The 18,222-nt window shown below is 43.4% G+C and overlaps 1 protein-coding gene across 4 annotated transcripts in view; it reads right to left on the reverse strand.

The window, feature by feature from the left end:
• LOC144600602 (ecto-NOX disulfide-thiol exchanger 2-like) overlaps positions 1-18,222 on the reverse strand; it is a 155,560-nt gene that overhangs the window by 127,632 nt on the left and 9,706 nt on the right. For 2 of the 4 annotated variants that reach the window (XM_078412382.1, XM_078412379.1), the window contains exon 2: positions 2,974-3,155. The exons of 1 other annotated variant lie outside the window; for it this stretch is intronic. The gene's annotated coding sequence lies outside the window, so the exon portion shown is untranslated. Of the gene's footprint in view, positions 1-2,973; positions 3,156-9,377; positions 9,469-18,222 lie in introns of those variants that run through there. One more of the 4 variants, XM_078412381.1, reaches the window with a different exon arrangement.

Consider the following 18,222-nt stretch of genomic DNA (forward strand, 5'->3'; position numbering starts at 1 on the left):
CCTCACCTTTCTTTCCAGTGCCTCAGTCCACATCACCAGTTTCCCTTTCTCCACAACCTTCATCCTGTCCTCTTCCACCTCTCACTACTCAGGATTCCATATTTTTGTTCCCACTCCTGTTCCTCCTTCAGCTTTTAAATTTCACTCCCCACCTTTCTTCCTATCAGATTCCATCATCCATACCCTTTTGACTCTTCACTTTATCGTCTCCAGCCTCAGTTACCATTTCCATCCTTCTCTCCCCCACCTGACTCATCCATTTGATTAATACCTCCTCATCTGGATCCACCTATCATTGATAGCACTTGCCCCACCCCTTCCCCCTTTCTACCAGCTAGCTCTCCTCTACTACCATCTGATAAACAATCTTGACCTAAAAAGTTGTCGGTGAATTTACTTCCACACATGCTACCCAACCCATTATGTGTTTTTACATCCAGTTGTAAAGCTCTGGGTTCAGGTCACACTTCCAAGACTCTCAAAGTAAGATAACTAGGTACCAATGCAGCTGCAAAAGATACGTCTTTCCCAAAAGGTGTTAATTCAAGTCTACATTGTCCTCTCGCAAATGATCTCATTGATTTATCTCGAAGAATAGTGTGGTTATATTCAGTCCTGTAATTATTAGATCAGATCAACTTGAGCACCTGCTGTTCTGTTGAATGGAAGTGGTCTGCTGGAAGCTATGGAAATGTGCTGAGGCTGGCATGGAGGGATATTCAGGGATCAGTGTCCTGTACAAACATCAAGAACAACCGGTGGGCCAAGCAGCAGCTATGGGGAGAGGAACATTTCAGGCCTTGGGCCCTCCATTAGCAGAGAGTGGTAGAACGAGATGTCACGGCCTGCCAAGTCCATGCCTACCCGTTCACACTGGTTCATGTTATCCCATTTTCACGTCCACTCTTTAAGTCAAGTCAAGTCAAGTCAATTTTATTTGTATAGCACATTTAAAAACAACCCATGTTGACCAAAGTGCTGTACATCTGATTAGGTACTAAGGAAAAAATGAAACATACAGTAGCACGCAAACAGTTCACAGCGCCTCCTCAATGAGCCTCAAACGCTAGGGAGTAGAAATAGGTTTTGAGCCTGGACTTAAAGGAGTCGATGGAGGGGGCAGTTCTGATGGGGAGAGGGATGCTGTTCCACAGTCTAGGAGCTGCAACCGCAAAAGCGCGGTCACCCCTGAGCTTAAGCCTAGACCGCGGGATAGTGAGTAGCCCCAAGTCGGCCGACCTGAGGGACCTGGAGTTAGAGAGGTGGGTTAGAAGATTTTTGATGTAGGGGGGGAATGTCCATTTAGGGCTTTATATGTGAATAGGAGGAGCTTGAAGTTGATTCTGTACCGTACAGGGAGCCAGTGGAGAGAGGCCAGAATCGGGGTGATGTGGTCCCTTTTACGGGTACCCGTCAGGAGTCTCGCTGCGGCGTTTTGGACCAGTTGCAGGCGGGACAGGGAAGATTGGCTGATCCCAGTGTATAGGGAGTTGCAGGAGTCTAGGCGGGAGGAAATGAAAGCGTGAATGATTTTTTCTGTGTCGTCGAATTGGAGGAAAGGTTTGATTTTAGCTATGGTTCGAAGTTGGAAGAAGCTGTCTTTAAATGTCTTTAAAGACATGGGGCAATTTACAGAGGCTAATTAACCTACAAACCCGCGCGTCTTTGGGTTGTGGGGGAACCCGGAGCACCCACGTGGTCTCAGGGAGAACGAGCAAACTGCACACAGACAGTGAGACAGTGGCCGAGGTCAGGGTTGAACCCAGGTCTCTGGCATCGTGAGATAGCTGTGCTGCCAGACTTTGGTTTCTCAGATAGTTAAACAAGGGGACTGCAGTAAATTAAGGACACTACCTTTTACAGTTGGGGTACGTACTATTAAGGACACTACCTTTTACAGCTGGGGTACATACTATCTCTCAGAGGGTGGTGAATGTCTGGAATTCTCTGCCCCAAGGATGGTGGAGACCAGAACATTAATTATATGTAAAGGGAAGATAGATAAACATTTTCTATGATTGAGAATGTGAAGGAATTGGGGAACTGGCCCAGAAGAAAGATTGAGGACAGCCTCGTGGATAAGCCATGGCCATATTGAATGGTGATATCTGTAAGGTATGTACGTAGTTTTGGAGGTCAGGCTCGAAAAAGGGGATATAGCAGTTCAATAAAATGTTATTTAACACCAAAAACATGTGAGTCCATCACAAGGAACGGTAGCGCAGCGGTAGAGTTGCTGCTTTACAGCGAATGCAGCGCCGGAGACTCAGGTTCGATCCTGACTACGGGTGCTGCACTGTAAGGAGTTTGTACGTTCTCCCCGTGACCTGCGTGGGTTTACTCCGAGATCTTCGGTTTCCTCCCACACTCCAAAGACGTACAGGTATGTAGGTTAATTGGCTGGGTAAATGTAAAAATTGTCCCTAGTGGGTGTAGGATAATGTTAATGTACGGGGATCACTGGGCGGCACGGACTTGGAGGGCCGAAAAGGCCTGTTTCCGGCTGTATGTATATGATATGATATGATATGAAGATGAGTTCATTGTCATATACACCAAGGTGAAATGAAATTCTTTGTTGACATTAAGTTCCCAGAGTAAACAGTGTATGTACAATAATGTTAGAAACATCAATAAATACAACAACAGTATAATGCTATAAGATTGCAGGGCAAAATCCAAGTAGTGCAACAGAATATTAAAGTACAATAATGGAATAGCGAATGAGGTTGTACATGGATGCATCTCCAAGAATGGGGTTTGAAAGAGATGCTCACACAGATTATCTAGACAACATGTTACTCTAATGGAAACTTTCTCTGCACTATTTGATGGTCACATTTTAGCTTAGAGATACAGTGCGGAAACAGGCCCTTTTGGGCCCACGCCGACCAGCGACCCCCGCACATTAGCACTATCCTACACCCACTAGGAACAATGTTTACATTTTACCAAGCCAATTAACCTACATACCTATACGTCTTTGGAGTGTGGGAGGAAACCGAAGATCTCAGAGAAAATCCACGCAGGTCGCGGGGAGAACTTGCAAACTCCGTACAAACAGCACCCGTAGTCAGGATCAAACCCGGGTCTCCGGCGCTGCATTCCCTGGAAGGCGGCAACTCTACCGCTGCGCCACCGTGCCGCCCTGCTTTCTGCAATGATAACAATGTCAACATTTCAAAATATTTAATTGACCATAAATTGCTTGGGGAGGTCTGAAAGCGATTCCCTTTTACTCTAAAATTAATTGAACTATTATAACTTCTGAGCTTGCAAGCATGAGATAATATTTAAAAACAAAATAGAAACATTAGAGAGCAGGGGCTGTAAACTTGCAAAAACCAAAGTGCTGGAATAACTCAGTGGATTAGGCACCATTTGTGGTGTGGAAGGAAAGGAGAGACGATATTTACAGTTGGAACCCATCTTCACCTGATGAAGGGTCTCAATCTGAAACGTCACCTGTCTTTTTTCCCTGCACAGATGCTGCCTGGCCTGCCAAGATCCTCCAGCACTTAAGTGATCAGCAGGCCGGCCAGATCATTCAGACCTCCCAACATTTGATTTTACAAATTCAGAATTTTACATCAAAATTCATAATATGGCACGTTATGCAACTTTTCAGCAAAGAAAAAAGTATACACGCCAAATGCGCGTACATTCACGTGTGAAAAACGACTATTATTTCCAATAGTCTGTAGTTCTTGGACTACATGTACAATGTCAGGCCTATCATGAGTGTATTCTACTATTACAGAAAGGTTATTGAACAGAAATACCTTTTACAACAGAGAAAAAATTGTTTTGTTTTTTCTATTTTGCTTTTTCCTTACACATCCCAATTCTCTTGGTATTGAATAAAAGAACAATGGTCATAAAATGTATGACTAAGTTATGAAGAAAGAGTTTCTTTTAAAAAACTGCCTAATAATTGAAGACATACTTGCTCCAGTGGTCTTCAAAAGCAAATCACAACGGACCATGTCCTCCCCAACCCTACTCCCTCCCACCCCCCCCTACTTCCCCCCAAACCCCCCTACCCCATACAACCCCCCACCCCTCCCCCCTTTGCCCCCAAATCCACTCCCCCACCCCTCCCCACTCCCCTCCCAACGCCACTCTCCCCCTCCCTTCCTCCACCCCCCTGACCCCCACTCCCTCCTCCCACTCCCACTCCCCCGCACCCTAATCCCCCCATCGCCTCTCAACATCAAAGGGCCTCACGCTCCGCAGCAAGGTAAGGGGAGCGGCGAGGCCGGGCGAGCGGCGAGGTGAGGCGAGGCGAGTGGCGAGACCGGGCCAGCGGCGAGAGGCGAGGCCAGCAGCGAGAGGAGGCCGGGCCAGCGACAAGGCGAGGCCGGGCGAGGTGCGGCGAGGCGAGACCATCGGCGAGGTAAGGAGAGACCATCGGCAAGGCAAGGCCAGCGGCGAGGCGAGACCAGTGGCGAGGCAAGACCAGCGGCGAGGCGAGACCAGCGGCGAGGCGAGGCTAGCGGCGAGGCCGGGTAAGCGGCGAGGCGAGTACAGCGACGAGGCCGGGCCAGTGGCGAGGCGAGTCCAGGCTAGCGGCGAGGCGAGGCGAGTACAGCTGCGAGGCCAGGCCAGCGGCGAGGCGAGGCGAGTACAGCGGCGAGGCCGGGCCAATGGCGGGGCGAGGCATGTTTTTGCAGAAAAATGTGAGGCAAAATTGGAATGGCGGAAATGAAATAAGAGAGCGGAAACTTTCCACCAAATTCGGAAGGGTTGGGAGGTCTGGATCATTATTTATCCAATTCTTAATTGTACAATCCCTTTCCTATTTCTAAATCCATATTCAATTCATAGGTTATATCTCACTTCAAATATGTCCAAATCAAGCTCCTGGTCTTTATTTAACATCTACATTTTATGATTGCCACAGAGTTAAAAACTATCCCAGAGCAGAAATATGGATAGCCTTAACAGACATTTGGAGGTTGTCAGTGCATACAACAATGTATCAGACCAGATTTTGCCTGGTGGAGGCACAAAGATTAGATTTTTCTTCTCTTCCAAAGCCTCCTACCATAACCTCTTTGCTCTTCCATACAACAGGTGTTTTTCTATCCACTGTCAACTTAGTGGTGTATACCAGAACAGTCACGTCATCAAATCCTCATCCAGCACTTCAACATCACATTTCCATCACCCCATGAACTGACATACAACATCTAATTTTGCATCCCACACGATATTCTTAACAGTGCTGCAAAGAGCTTACCTCAGGTCTTTATGCTAAGATTCTCCTTAAAATCTCTAACACCAGAATAAAACTAAATAATCTCCTAAGACTTAACCTTAAAAAAATTGATTTGCTCTCCTTATCATATTCCCTGTGTCCAAATGTCAGAAACAGCATCTCAGTTTATCTAAACCACTATAAACCTCTCCACAGCGCTTGAAAAAGCAGGATGTAACACATCCCCATATCTGCTCCCTCTATTCCTTCCTCTGGGTTCACTTTACACGCATCTTCTATCCTCAATTTTTGTCTTTTCATCTATGGCCTTTGTCCAACCATCTGCCTATCAAACCTCTCCCCCCTCACCTGACTCTACCTATCACTTGCCAGGCATTGCCCTGCTCCCATCTCCCTTCCAGCTTTCTCCCCACCCACCACAATCAATCTGAACATAGAAACATAGACATAGAAAATAGGTGCAGGAGTAGGCCATTCGGCCCTTCGAGCCTGCACCACCATTCAATATGATCATGGCTGATCATCCAGCTCAGTAACCTGTACCTGCCTTCTCTCCATACCCCCTGATCCCTTTAGCCACAAGGGCCACATCTAACTCCCTCTTAAATATAGCCAATGAACTGGCCTCAACTACTTTCTGTGGCAGAGAATTCCACAGACTCACCACTCTCTGTGTGAAGAAATGTTTTCTCATCTCCTAAAAGAGGACCTGAAGAAGAGACCTGATCCAAAACTTCACCTCTCCATGTCCTCCAGAGATGCTGCCTAAACCGCTGAGATACTCCAGCAGTTGTGTCCATTTCCCCCCATCTTTGTTTAATCAGATTGGATTACTGTACTATATTATTGAAAGATCAACAATTTAATTTCTGCATCTCTGATCAAGTAAAGATTAAAAATTAGTCTGAATATTTTATCACCTTCAACAAAAAATATTACAACATCTAAACATACTTTGAAGTCAAATGCTACCAAATCAACCTGCGTGCACTATTTACATGTGCAGGAAAGAACTGCAGATGCTGGTTTCAATCGAAAGTAGACACAAAATGCTGGAATAACTCAGCGGGACAGGCAGCATCTCTGGGGGAAAGGAATGGATGAAGTTTCAGGTCAACGTCACCCATTCCTTCTCTCGAGAGATGCTGCCTGTCCTGCTGAGTTATTCCAGCATTTTGTGTCTACCATGCACTATTTACATTTTGTTTGAGCAGTATATCTCATGTATTTCCATGTTAGTTTGGTGTGCTTTACAGAGAAAAATCTGAAGGTGGTATAATAATATTAACATTTAACACATTTCAATTGATGTTCACCATGATGACTCATCACATAACTTGATGTAATCACAATTGACGATTATAACTTTACCAATACCTGCAAATCTGGATGGAGTATATTCTCACCGAATTGGATAAACATAGTTCGATCTAGCATTTAAAAAAAGGCAATTCATCAACTAAAGCAGCATCTCATCCACCACCTTCAGGATTCACTCCTTCCGCTATCACTGAAATGTGACTGCAGCCTGCACCATGAGGGAATTTGCCAAGTAGCACCTACCATTCCTGCAGCAATGGTAGTTTTCATATGGAAATCCAGACCTAAATATATCATCATCATAAATGTGACATTACATCACAATCATCAAGATCCTCAAATTCTCTACAAAAGCTTTGAGGAAACATTTGTAAAGCAACGGTTATATTTGTAGAAGTTATCGCACCGATTTTGAAAAGCAGGATTGGATGATCTAAAAATGCAACCCATTAAACTATTTTCAGAAATTGCATTATCACGACAAAATATTACATTTGTATTGTTAAATCATCCGTGCTTCATTCACCATAGAATTCATTGCAAGGATCAAATTCATTATTTAATGTCATCCAACTAGAAACTGTCAAGTTTATGCCTTGCCAATATTAATCTTATTCTTTGAGATTTAAACCCATTTGTTTTCATGATGATTACATTTGTGCTCTTCACTCTTCATCATTTATTCTTCTACAATATTTTCTTTCCATTTTCAATCCGTACAATTTATGAGCAAAGAATTTTGATTGTTACTTATTCTTGCATTTTTAGGTCCCTATTTGTGCTTATCCCATTACATTAGCAACTTGCACCTTCACCAACCTGCAGCCCAAATATTTTGAGCTAAAGGGCAAGATTAGCAAAGCATGCTGCAAGATGCTTCACTCCAGCACTCCCTGCATCAAAATATTGTGAGAGAAAAAAATGATTTGATTTTATTAACATTTTCTGGAAAAAGCTGATGCATAATTTAGTAAATCCACACCTCAAATTTCTCAAATCACTCACTTGTAATCCAAGTTCTTTATGAAAGGGCAATTTCTGAAGTCAACTCATAAATAATTCAGATTAATGGCTGGCAGAACAAATCTTTGAAGCTTGGCATTAAACTTCATCAAGCTTTATTCCACATGCAGTCACATAAAAATATGCATATACAAATGTTCAACCTTTGGTTGGCTGCAGACCTCTACTCATCTACACATTATATTACAATATTTAAGAGAAATCACTGCCCCAGTCAGATTGGCAATTAAACATGAAGCATTTTTTAGAAATATACTAGAAGACCCATGGACCCATTGGGTCCTCGTTGTGACAGTGGGGGCGGGCGAGGGGGGGGGGGGGGGGAGAGGAAAGGGGAGAGGGAGCCACTGACCCCGGGCCCCGGCGGCCAGCTGTAGGAGAGTGGCCGCAAGGTGCTGCCCCATGTTCCTCCTGCTGGTGGCTATCTTCTTTCACCTTCTCGCTGCACCACGGGAGGAAGGTCAGGCGTGGGGCACGCCGGGACCGGCGCCGGTCTTCCCAGCATTGTTGCGCAGGCACACCGCCACCGGGCCCGGAAACCCTCCCCCGTTGAGACGCCGTATTTGATCAAATTGGCGATCTCATATATGACCCGTTGGGTTCCCATTGTGACGCCGAACACGGAAGTATAACTGTGCAGACGTGGCTGCCACCACGGCAAGTGGGAGCGATTTATTAAAGTTCAAAAAGTGAATAACTTTTAAAATATAACAATTTGAACAAAACTTGCTACTGCAAACTGTAGGCCAATGGTAAGTAAGGTGCCCCTAAGATTGTTGCGCTATCGTGTACCGTTTTGGCTGTATTTCTGGAACAACATACATACAGGAGGAGTTTTAGTACTACAATATAGATAGATGTAATATGCTTTAGAAGTGATACACCAACACATTGTTATGGAGATAACAGTAGCCAAAGGAAGTGCAAAACAAATCTCTCAATCATTGAAAATTACAGTAAACCCTTGTCATAATGGACCATAGGTAGGCGGGGAGGGATAATGTCCGTAATTACCAATTGTCCGCTATAACCAAGTAAGGTATTATTATTGTATATAGTTGAAACAAAGAACTGCAGATGATGTTGAATACACAAAAGGACATAAAGTGCTGGAATAACTCAGCATCTCTGGAGAACATAGATATGTGACATTAGGACCCTTCTTCAGACCGATTCAGTCAGCCGGGTTACTCCAGCACTTTATGTGGTTTCACGTTAAAAAAGGCGCCGATGCCAGCAGCCGCGAGCTCCTCCCATCAGCTCCCCTACCATCCGGCCACTACATCTTGATAAGTTAATGGCTACACTGTTCGCCCCAGCAGCCTCGCAACACCAAGCCATGGATGATTCATTGCTGTGGAGGCAATATCAGAGAATAGGAATTCATACCAGGTTATCAGCACATAGGTGCTGTCAGTTTTTTAAAAAATCACTTTTAAGAACAATGAATTTAATAACAAAGCTCATGGTTACTTAATTACAGATGGGATATGCTCTCCTAGCAATAGCAACAAGAAACAAAAATGTTTATTTGAACCAGAAAAATAAATTGATTAGTATTGAAACATAGAATTGCATATGCTGGTTTGCACAAAAAGGACTCAAAGTGCTGGAGTAACTCATCGGGTCAGGCAGCATTTCTGGAGAACAGGAAGATGGGTCCCAAGCCGAAATGTCACAACATCATTTGATCCAAGAACCTGATGATTGATGAGAAGCTGAAGGTAACAGCTATCAGTCTTCTGCACCTTCTTCCTGATAGAAGCAATGGGAAGAGTGTGGACAGGGTGCCATGGGTCTTTGACAATCTTACCTGTCTTCTTAACTCAGCAGTTCCTGTTGATCCCTTAGATGGTGAGGAGGTCAGCACCGGTGATGGATCGGCCAATGCCTCACTTTCGACATTCTCCTTTGTTTTTGAGCATTTGAATTCCAAACAGGTCATGATGCAACCAGTCAGTATGCTCTCCACTGTACACTTGCAGATGTGTCCAGAAAAGAAAATCAGAAATGTAAAGCCTGCTACTCCAGAATTTCACTGTACATGGAAGAACAGGCGCCCATTAAACTTACAAACTAATGAGTTCATTCCGATGCAAATAAATGTTTACTGGTGTGACAAATCTCTGTCAAATAATTTCTCTCACACTTCATATTAATTTCATTCCCTATCTTTGAAAATGTCCTTAAAATTGTTTAGGTACTATTTATTTGTTTTATCCATCCTTTATATAATGCGAGAATGTAATGCTTTGCCTGCTTATTGTAACCAAGCAACCACAAGCACATCGCATCAGCATTTCAAAGAAAATATGATACCAGAGGAGAGGATCCAGATAGATCCAGAGGCAATAAGGATTGATACAGCGATGGAAAGATGACTTTTTTTGGCAGTGAAATTCATGTGTCAAATGATCAAGGTGTTGGAATTGGAGAAACATAGATAGAGCATAGAACATTGAACAGTTCAGCACAAGAACAGGCTCTTCAGCCCAAAGTGTCTGTACTAAACACCGCTAAAATGCCACTATTGTATCCGCTGTTACTCCAGCTTTTTGTGTCTGTCTTCGGTTTAAACCAGCATCTGCAGTTCCTTCTTAAAACATTAGCTACTCTCCAGTTCTCCAGGACCTAAGCTGCAGGTAGCGAAGATGCAAAGATCTTTGTCAAGCCTCCTGCAATCTCCTCTCTTGCCTCACTTAATAACCTGGGATTTAGGGCGGCACGGTGACACAGCGGTAGAGTTGCTGCCTTACAGCGAATGCAGCGCCGGAGACTCAGGTTCGATCCCGACTACGGGCGCCGTCTGTACGGAGTTTGTATGTTCTCCCCGTGATCTGCGTGGGTTTTCTCCGAGATCTTCGGTTTCCTCCCACACTCCAAAGACGTACAGGTATGTAGGTTAATTGACTGGGTAAATGTAGAAATTGTCCCTAGTGTGTGTAGGATAGTGTTAATGTGCGGGGATCGCTGGGCGGCGCGGCCTCGGTGGGCCGAAGGGCCTGTTTCCGCGCTGTATCTCTAAATCTAAAAAATCTAAAATCCACCCATATTGCACCAGTGGACGAACTCTCCAGAATGTCCTCCGAGTGCCACCGTGAGAGTCTTTTTGACCAAATTCACAACCTCCATCCATATCACATCAGTGGGCAAACCCTCTGGTCTCCCTGATTAGTAAACAACTCCATCTCTTTTACCTCCATCTCGATCATGTCTAAATTAACAAAACACCAGACAGTTGTTGCCAGCCGTGTCCATCTTGCAACCACGTTTCCACAATGGCCACATCATAGAGCTATCTCAAAGGATTGAAGAACGTTACAGAGATAGGAAGGAACATACCCACAGTGGATTTAAATAGACTCAGAATTTGCAGAAACAGCAACGAGGTGGAGGTAGACAATCATAGATGGCAAGAAATGCTACCCCAAAGTAAATTAACTTTCATGCTGTGGCTGTAAATGGAGCAGATCGTTCCAATCGAAAAGAGGTTTATTACTGTATATTGCCAAAAGTAAAATATGTAACAGCAGTAAAATAATTAAGCCAAACTGGACATCTGTTGTCTGCTAAAATATCTATTATTATCATTAATTTGCACACATCAAGTTGCTGAAAGTAACAAACCGATCCTAGCATTAATTGAGCTTTATATTATAAAAGCAGCAGCTCTTTACAAATTTCCAGCCAACAAAATTAAAACTGGCGAAAGTAAGTGCAAATAAGAGAAATAAGTGCAAATAGTTCAAGCAAGAAAAACATTTTCAGGGATTGGAGATGCACTCTCGTTAAGAAAAGTGAATATGAATCAACTGATACAATTGTAGGAACAGGTGTTTAAGTAATGTTTAATCAGCTTCAAGGATAACGTGTTAAACTGGAGTTACATATTTACCATTTATATACATTTAACATAGTTTAGCCCGAGACAGGATATGCTCGCGGAAAAATGGTGCAGATGGAATTTAGTTAGGGAACATGAAGTTATTAAGCGAAAGTTACAAGGTACAATAATTTTTAAATGGAGAGAAATCAGGAATACTAAATTTATCACCCTATCCTTGATTTTTGCATAACCTTAAAATGTGTTTGCTTGTGTTGTATCCCTTGTAACATTTAGTGGTTTTATCAAAAAATCTTCAAGATTTTTGAAAAACAGATTTTTACAGATATCTCCATGTGACTGGAGTATTAAAAGTGAAAATTCAAGCTGTGCCAATGATGGACAGGAGGAAAATCTTACACAGGCTTCTGACACAAAATGTACAAGTGCAGTTTTACAAGATAAAATCTTTGAACAAGAACTATTACAACTCCTGTCTTTGTGACAAATAGCTTTCTGTCGCAAGTCATGCTGCCATAACCTCAAAGTTTACAGATAGCTTTAAAGCATTGTGTTTAACCCTTCAAAGAAGTGACTAGTGATGTGCCTCAGGGTTCAGTGCTGTGCGCATTAATGTTTGTCATTTATATCAATGATTTGAATGAAAATATACAAGGCATGATTAGCAAATTTGCAGATTACACTAAAATGGGTGGCATTGTAGATAGTGAAGATAGTTGTCAAAAATTGCCGCAGTATCTTGATCGATTGGGAAGTGGGCTGAGGAATGTTTGATGGAATTTAATACTGAGAAGTGTGAGATGTTGCATTTTGGGAAGTCCAACCAGTGAAGGCCCTTTACAATGAATGGCAAGGCTCTGGGGAGTATTGTAGAGCAGAGGGTTCTAGGAGTGCAACTACATAGTTCTTTAAAAGTGACATAATTGGATTGGATGGTCAAGGAGGCTTTCAGCACATTCGCCTTCATCAGTCAAGAGTATTGAGTATAGAAGTGGTAACTTGTACAATAACCTCCGGAAATGTCGGATGGAATTGTTGAAAAGATGTTTTGTAAATATTTATTACTTGAATAAAGTATTTTTTGATATTAAAAAAAAAAAGGTAGCTTGTACAAGACACATCACACTCTGTATTAACTGTATTAACTTTATTTATATGCTGTAACTGTAATTCTTTTTTGTGCACAATCCGCAGGCATTGCCACTTTCATTTCACTGCACATCGTGTATGTGCATGTGACAAATAAACTTGACTTGACTAGACTAGAGTAATATGGTCAGTTTTGGTCACACTGTTAAAGAAAAAATCTCGTTAAGCTGGAAAGGGTTTCAAAGAAGATTTACAAGGATGTTGCCAGGACTTGTGAACCTGAGCTATCTGAAGAGTTTGAGCTAGCTAGGACTTTATTCCTTGGTGTGCAGGAAAGTGAGTGGTGATCTCATCAAGGCACACAAGATCATGAGGAATAAATAGGGCAAATGCAGAGTCTCTTCACCAGAGTAGGCGAATCGAGAACCAGAGGACATAGGTTTAAGGTGAGGGGGGGGGGAAATATTTAATACAAAGGGAGGCAAGTACATGAGCAGCCAGAGCGGGTAATTGAGGTAGATACAATCACAACATTTAAAAAACATTTGGACAGGTAAATGGGTAGGATAAGCCTCGAGGGTAATGAGCCAAACACAGTCAGGTGGGACCAGTGTTGATGGGGCATATTGGTCAGCTTTTGCAAGTTGGGCCAAAGGGCCTGTTTCCCCGCTGTATGACACTAAGCACCATTTCAGTTCAGTTTAGTTTATTGTCACGTGCACCGAGGTACAGTGAAAAGCATTTGCTGTGTTCTATCCAGTCAGCAGAAAGACAATACATGATTACAATCGAGCCATTTACAGTGTATAGATACATGATAGGAGAACAACGTTTAGTGCAAGGTGAAACCAGCAAAGTCCGATCAAGGATCGTCTGAGGGTCACCAATGAGGTAGACAGACCTCCCAACATTTGATTTTACAAATTCATAATTTTGATGTCCAAAATTCAGAATTTTATATCAAAATTCATAATATGGCACGTAATGCAACTTTTCAGCAAAAAGAAGTATGCACGCCAAATGCGCATACACGTTGGGCTACATTTAGGTATGAAAAATGACTATTATTTCCAACAGTCTTAGACCACATGTACAATGTCAGGCCTATCATGAGTATATTCTGCTATTTATAGAAAGGTTATTGAACAGAAATACGTTTTACAACACAAAGAAAATTTTGTTTTGTTTTGTTTTTCTATGTTTTCCTTATACATCCCAATTCTCTTGGTACAAAAGAAAAATGGTCATAAAATTTATGACTATGTTATGAAGAAAGAGTTTCATTTAAAACTGCACATACCTAATTTCATTGAAGACATACTTGCTTCAGTGGTCTTCAACAGCAAATCACAACGGTCCATGTCCTACCCACCCCCCCCCCCCTCACACCCCAAACTCCCCCCTCACCCTCCTCCCCCCCACCTCCCTCCCCCCTTCCCCCCCCCGGACTCTTACTGTCTCTGACTACATTCTATCTCTATCCCACCCACTCCCCTGACATCAGTCTGAAGGGTCTCGACCCGAAACGTCACCCATTCCTTCTCTCCAGAGATGCCTCCTGACCCGCTGAGTTACTCCAGCATTTTGTGTCTACCTTCAATAGAAGGGAGGTTGGTTTGTGTGATGGTCTGGGCTGTGTCTACAATTCGCTGCAATTACTTGAGAAATTGGATGGAGCTATTCCCAAACCAAGCTGTGATGCATCCTGAAAAAATGCTTTTTATGGTGCTTGTTTAGAAGTTGGTGAGAGTTGTAGGGGACATGCCAAACTTCCTAAGCCTTCCAAGGAAGTAGAGGCATCGGTGTGCTTTCTTCGTCGTTGCTTCATTATGGTTCGTCAAGAAGTTGTTGGTGGTATTGATTCCTAGGAATTTGAAATTTTCAACCATCTCAACTTCTGCGCCGTCAATGCAAACGGGCTTGTGTACTGCTTCACTTCCTGAAGTCGATCACTATCTCCTTGAGGATTACCGTAGAGGATGATTTGTCCCCTATCCTCACTGATTGGGGCCCGTTGGTCAGGAAGTCGAGGATCAGTTGCAGAGATGCTGACACCAAGTCCCGTGAGTTTGGTAAAGAAATTGGAGCCAGTATTTAGCCTGAATTTTGAAACATACATACTTCCTTAAATGAAATGCAAAATCTGTCTCTTCTGTTGTTCCTTTGAATTTAACGAAAATATCTGTGAAGCAACAAGTACACTGTAACACTGATGATAGAATTCACCATCATCTCCAATGCATCAGCACAGCCTTTGGTCGATTGAGAAAAAGGTATTTGGAGATAGCGACATCAGACCTTGTGGACTTTAACATCGTGGAGCTCGCAGTCCCTGGTTAGAGACCGGCTTCGGGAGCTCCAAGCCGCAGGAGCTTCGACCGCTCTGATGTGGTAGCTTCGATGGGTCCCATGTCCCCGGCGGGCGAGCTGGGCCTACTGGAGGCCTTGAGCCCACTCACCGGGAATACTCCCAGCCACACTGCTCGCCAGGAACACTCCCAGAACACATTTTCTGATTTTAGCATTTGAAATTTCCATTCATCATGCTTGCAGTCATTTAACTCATTTCATGTTATTTTTTTCTCAGGAACATGGCTAGAATACCTCAGTCCACTTTAGCATAGTCATGAAGTTTCAGAATGTTATGTTTGGTTCTTTCATCCAAATCATTGATGTATGCTGTGAGCAGCTGATACCAGTAGCACTGATTACAGCAGTCCCCATTTTTGGAGTGGTATTATTTTTTTAAATTTCATATTTCAGATACAGCGCGGAAACAGACCTTTTCGGCCCACCAAGTCCGCACCGCCCAGTGATCCCCGCACACTAACACTATCCTACACACACTAAGGACAATTTTTACATTTACCCAGTCAATTAACCTACATACCTGTACGTCTTTGGAGTGTGGGAGGAAACCGAAGATCTCGGAGAAATCCCACGCAGGTCACGGGGAGAACGTACAAACTCCATACAGTACAGCACCCGTAGTCAGGATCGAACCTGAGTCTCCGGCGCTGCATTCGCTGTAAAGCAGCAACTCTACCGCTGCGCTACCGTGCCACCATAATTTTGCACACTAACCTGTTATGTGGGAATTTGTAAAAAGCTTTGTGAAAATCCAAGCATATACCACATCTACTGGTCCTTCCAAGTGTATTCTACCATCTTTAAACTCCAACAAATTTGTCAAACAAAATTTCCTTTCAGAAATAAATGTTGTCTTATCTTGAGCCATAGAATTATTGTTCAGCATTAATTAGGCCTCAGAGATACCGAGAAAGACTCGAATGAGCAGTGCAATATGACCCTGCTAGTTAAGATAGTTTAGTTTTCATGTCTTGTTACATAATTTCATTTTATATTATTTGAAGAATGGAAAGCATACAGAATGGAATTATAATTATTCACATGCTATGCCAATAAATTCAGGAAAAAAATAAAGTAAACAAAAGAACACAGGAACAGCTTCAGTTCATAGGTAGTGAAGTTGTTGTGTGTTATGCCTCATCCACACATTCCAAGTTCAGATCCTTTGAATACTTAACTCTTAAAAAAATATGGCTGCTTTACAAATCATGCTACTATTAAATGCTGTTATATAAAATTACAAACCTGCATTTATCCAAAGAGAAAATACCCAAAGGCACTTTAGAAATAAAAAATACATCAATGTTAATGCTGATCCATGAAAGGAGAGGATAGTTCTGATGAATGGGCATTAACTTTTTTTGCTCCCCAATGCATATTTTAAGCATTCCCTGTATTTTTCTTTTAAAAAGCTTGGATTACTAAAAAGAAAAGCTGAAAGATGGGTTCTGAGAAAATATTTTATGGCCTTGAGCAGCAGACACAAGCCCATAAAAACCATGATCAAGTGATGGACCTCACTGGCAACTCAGCTTTTATTGCTCCAGATGCCTTCTTGACAGTAGTGGTAAGCCATTCTCATTGCAATGTTGCAGGACGTGGTGTCTCTCATACGAGTATTGTGTTTATAATTCCAGGATTTTTGCCATGGGTATGATAAATGGTGACATGCTTTCAAGTCAGCACAGTGTATACAAGTAATTCATCTCAAGTGAGCAGAGTTCAGATGAGAAATAACTGGAGAAATGTTAACTCTTCGTTTATTGGTTAAAGGAGGTTGCATGAGCAATGAGAATGAAGCTGAATGTGTAAGAATTAAACTCAGATTTGGATACCTTTTAGGACATTTGACGTTTCTGGATATAGAGGCTGGAAAAACAGTTACTGGAACTACTAAGTCAATTTCAGCTGTAGAGGAGCTCATTTTTAGTTTAAGTCGAAGAGATAGGTGAGGAAGCGTTTGTTGAGGCCGTGGATCCGGCGTTGGATAAAATTACCTCAACAGCCCTCAACAACTTCTCCTTTAACTCCTCCCATTTTCTCCAAACCTGAGGCATAGCCATGGACATTCGCATGGGCCCTAGCTATGCCTGCCTCTTTGTCAGGTACGTCGAACAATCCCTGTTCCAAACGTACACTAGCCCCATCCCCGAACTCTATCTCCGCTAAATTGACAACTGCATTGGTGCTACCTCTTGTACCCATGCAGAACTCACTGACTTCATACATTTCACCACTAATTTCCATCCCGCTCTTAAATATACTTGGACCATCTCCGACATCTCCCTTCCGTTTCTGGATCTCACCATATCCATCACAGGAGACAGACTAGTGACCGACATCTACTACAACCCACTGACTCCCAAAGCTATGTGGACTACACTTCTTCCCACCCTGTCTCCTGCAAAAAGTCTATCCCCTACTTCCAATTCTTTCGTCTATGCCGCATCTGTGCCAAGGATTAGGTGTTTCACACTAGGGCATCAGAGATGTCCTCATTCTTTAGGAAACGGGGCTTCCCCTCCTCCTCTCACTAGGGCCTCCTCTATATCCCACAGCTCCACTCTTGCTCCCCCTCCCCCCCATTCGTAACAAGGACAAAGTCCCCCTTGTTCTCACCTTTCACCCCATCAGCCAATGTATCCAACAAATTATCCCCCAACATTTCCGTCACCTCCAACGGGATCCCACGACTGGCCACATCTTCCCATCTCCTCCCCTTTCTGCTTTCCGCAGAGACCATTCCCTCCATAACTTCCTGGTCCACTCGTCCCTTCCTACCCAAACCACCCCCTCCCCAGGCACTTTCCCCTGCAACCGCAAGAGATGCAACACCTGTCCTTTACCTCCCCCCTCGACTCCATCGAAGGACCGAAACAGTCTTTCCAGGTGAGGCAGAGGTTCATCTGCACCTCCTCCAACCTCATCTATTGTATCTGCTGTTACAGATGTCAACTTCTCTACATCGGCGAGACCAAATGCAGGACCTCCTCCAGTGTCATAGTGGGGCCCACTGCAGGTTGGAGGAGCAGCACCTCATATTTCGCTTGGGCAGCTTACAGCCCAGTGTTATGAACATTGACTTCTCTAACTCTGGATAGTTCCTCTGTCCCTCTCATCCCCTCCCCCTTCCCAGTTCTCCCACTGTCTCCACCTATATCCTTTCTTTGTCCCGCCCCCCGACATCAGTCTGAAGAAGGGTCTCGACCCGAAATGTCACCCATTCCTTCTCTCCAGAGAACTCGCTGAGTTACTCCAGCATTTTGTGATACCTTCATTTTTAGTTTAGTTCAGAGATATAGCATGGAAACTGGCCAGTCGGCCAACCGAGTCCACACCGACCAGCTATCCCCGC

The sequence above is a fragment of the Rhinoraja longicauda genome, chromosome 15 (genome assembly GCF_053455715.1).
Source record: "Rhinoraja longicauda isolate Sanriku21f chromosome 15, sRhiLon1.1, whole genome shotgun sequence".
Lineage (NCBI taxonomy): Eukaryota > Metazoa > Chordata > Chondrichthyes > Rajiformes > Arhynchobatidae > Rhinoraja > Rhinoraja longicauda.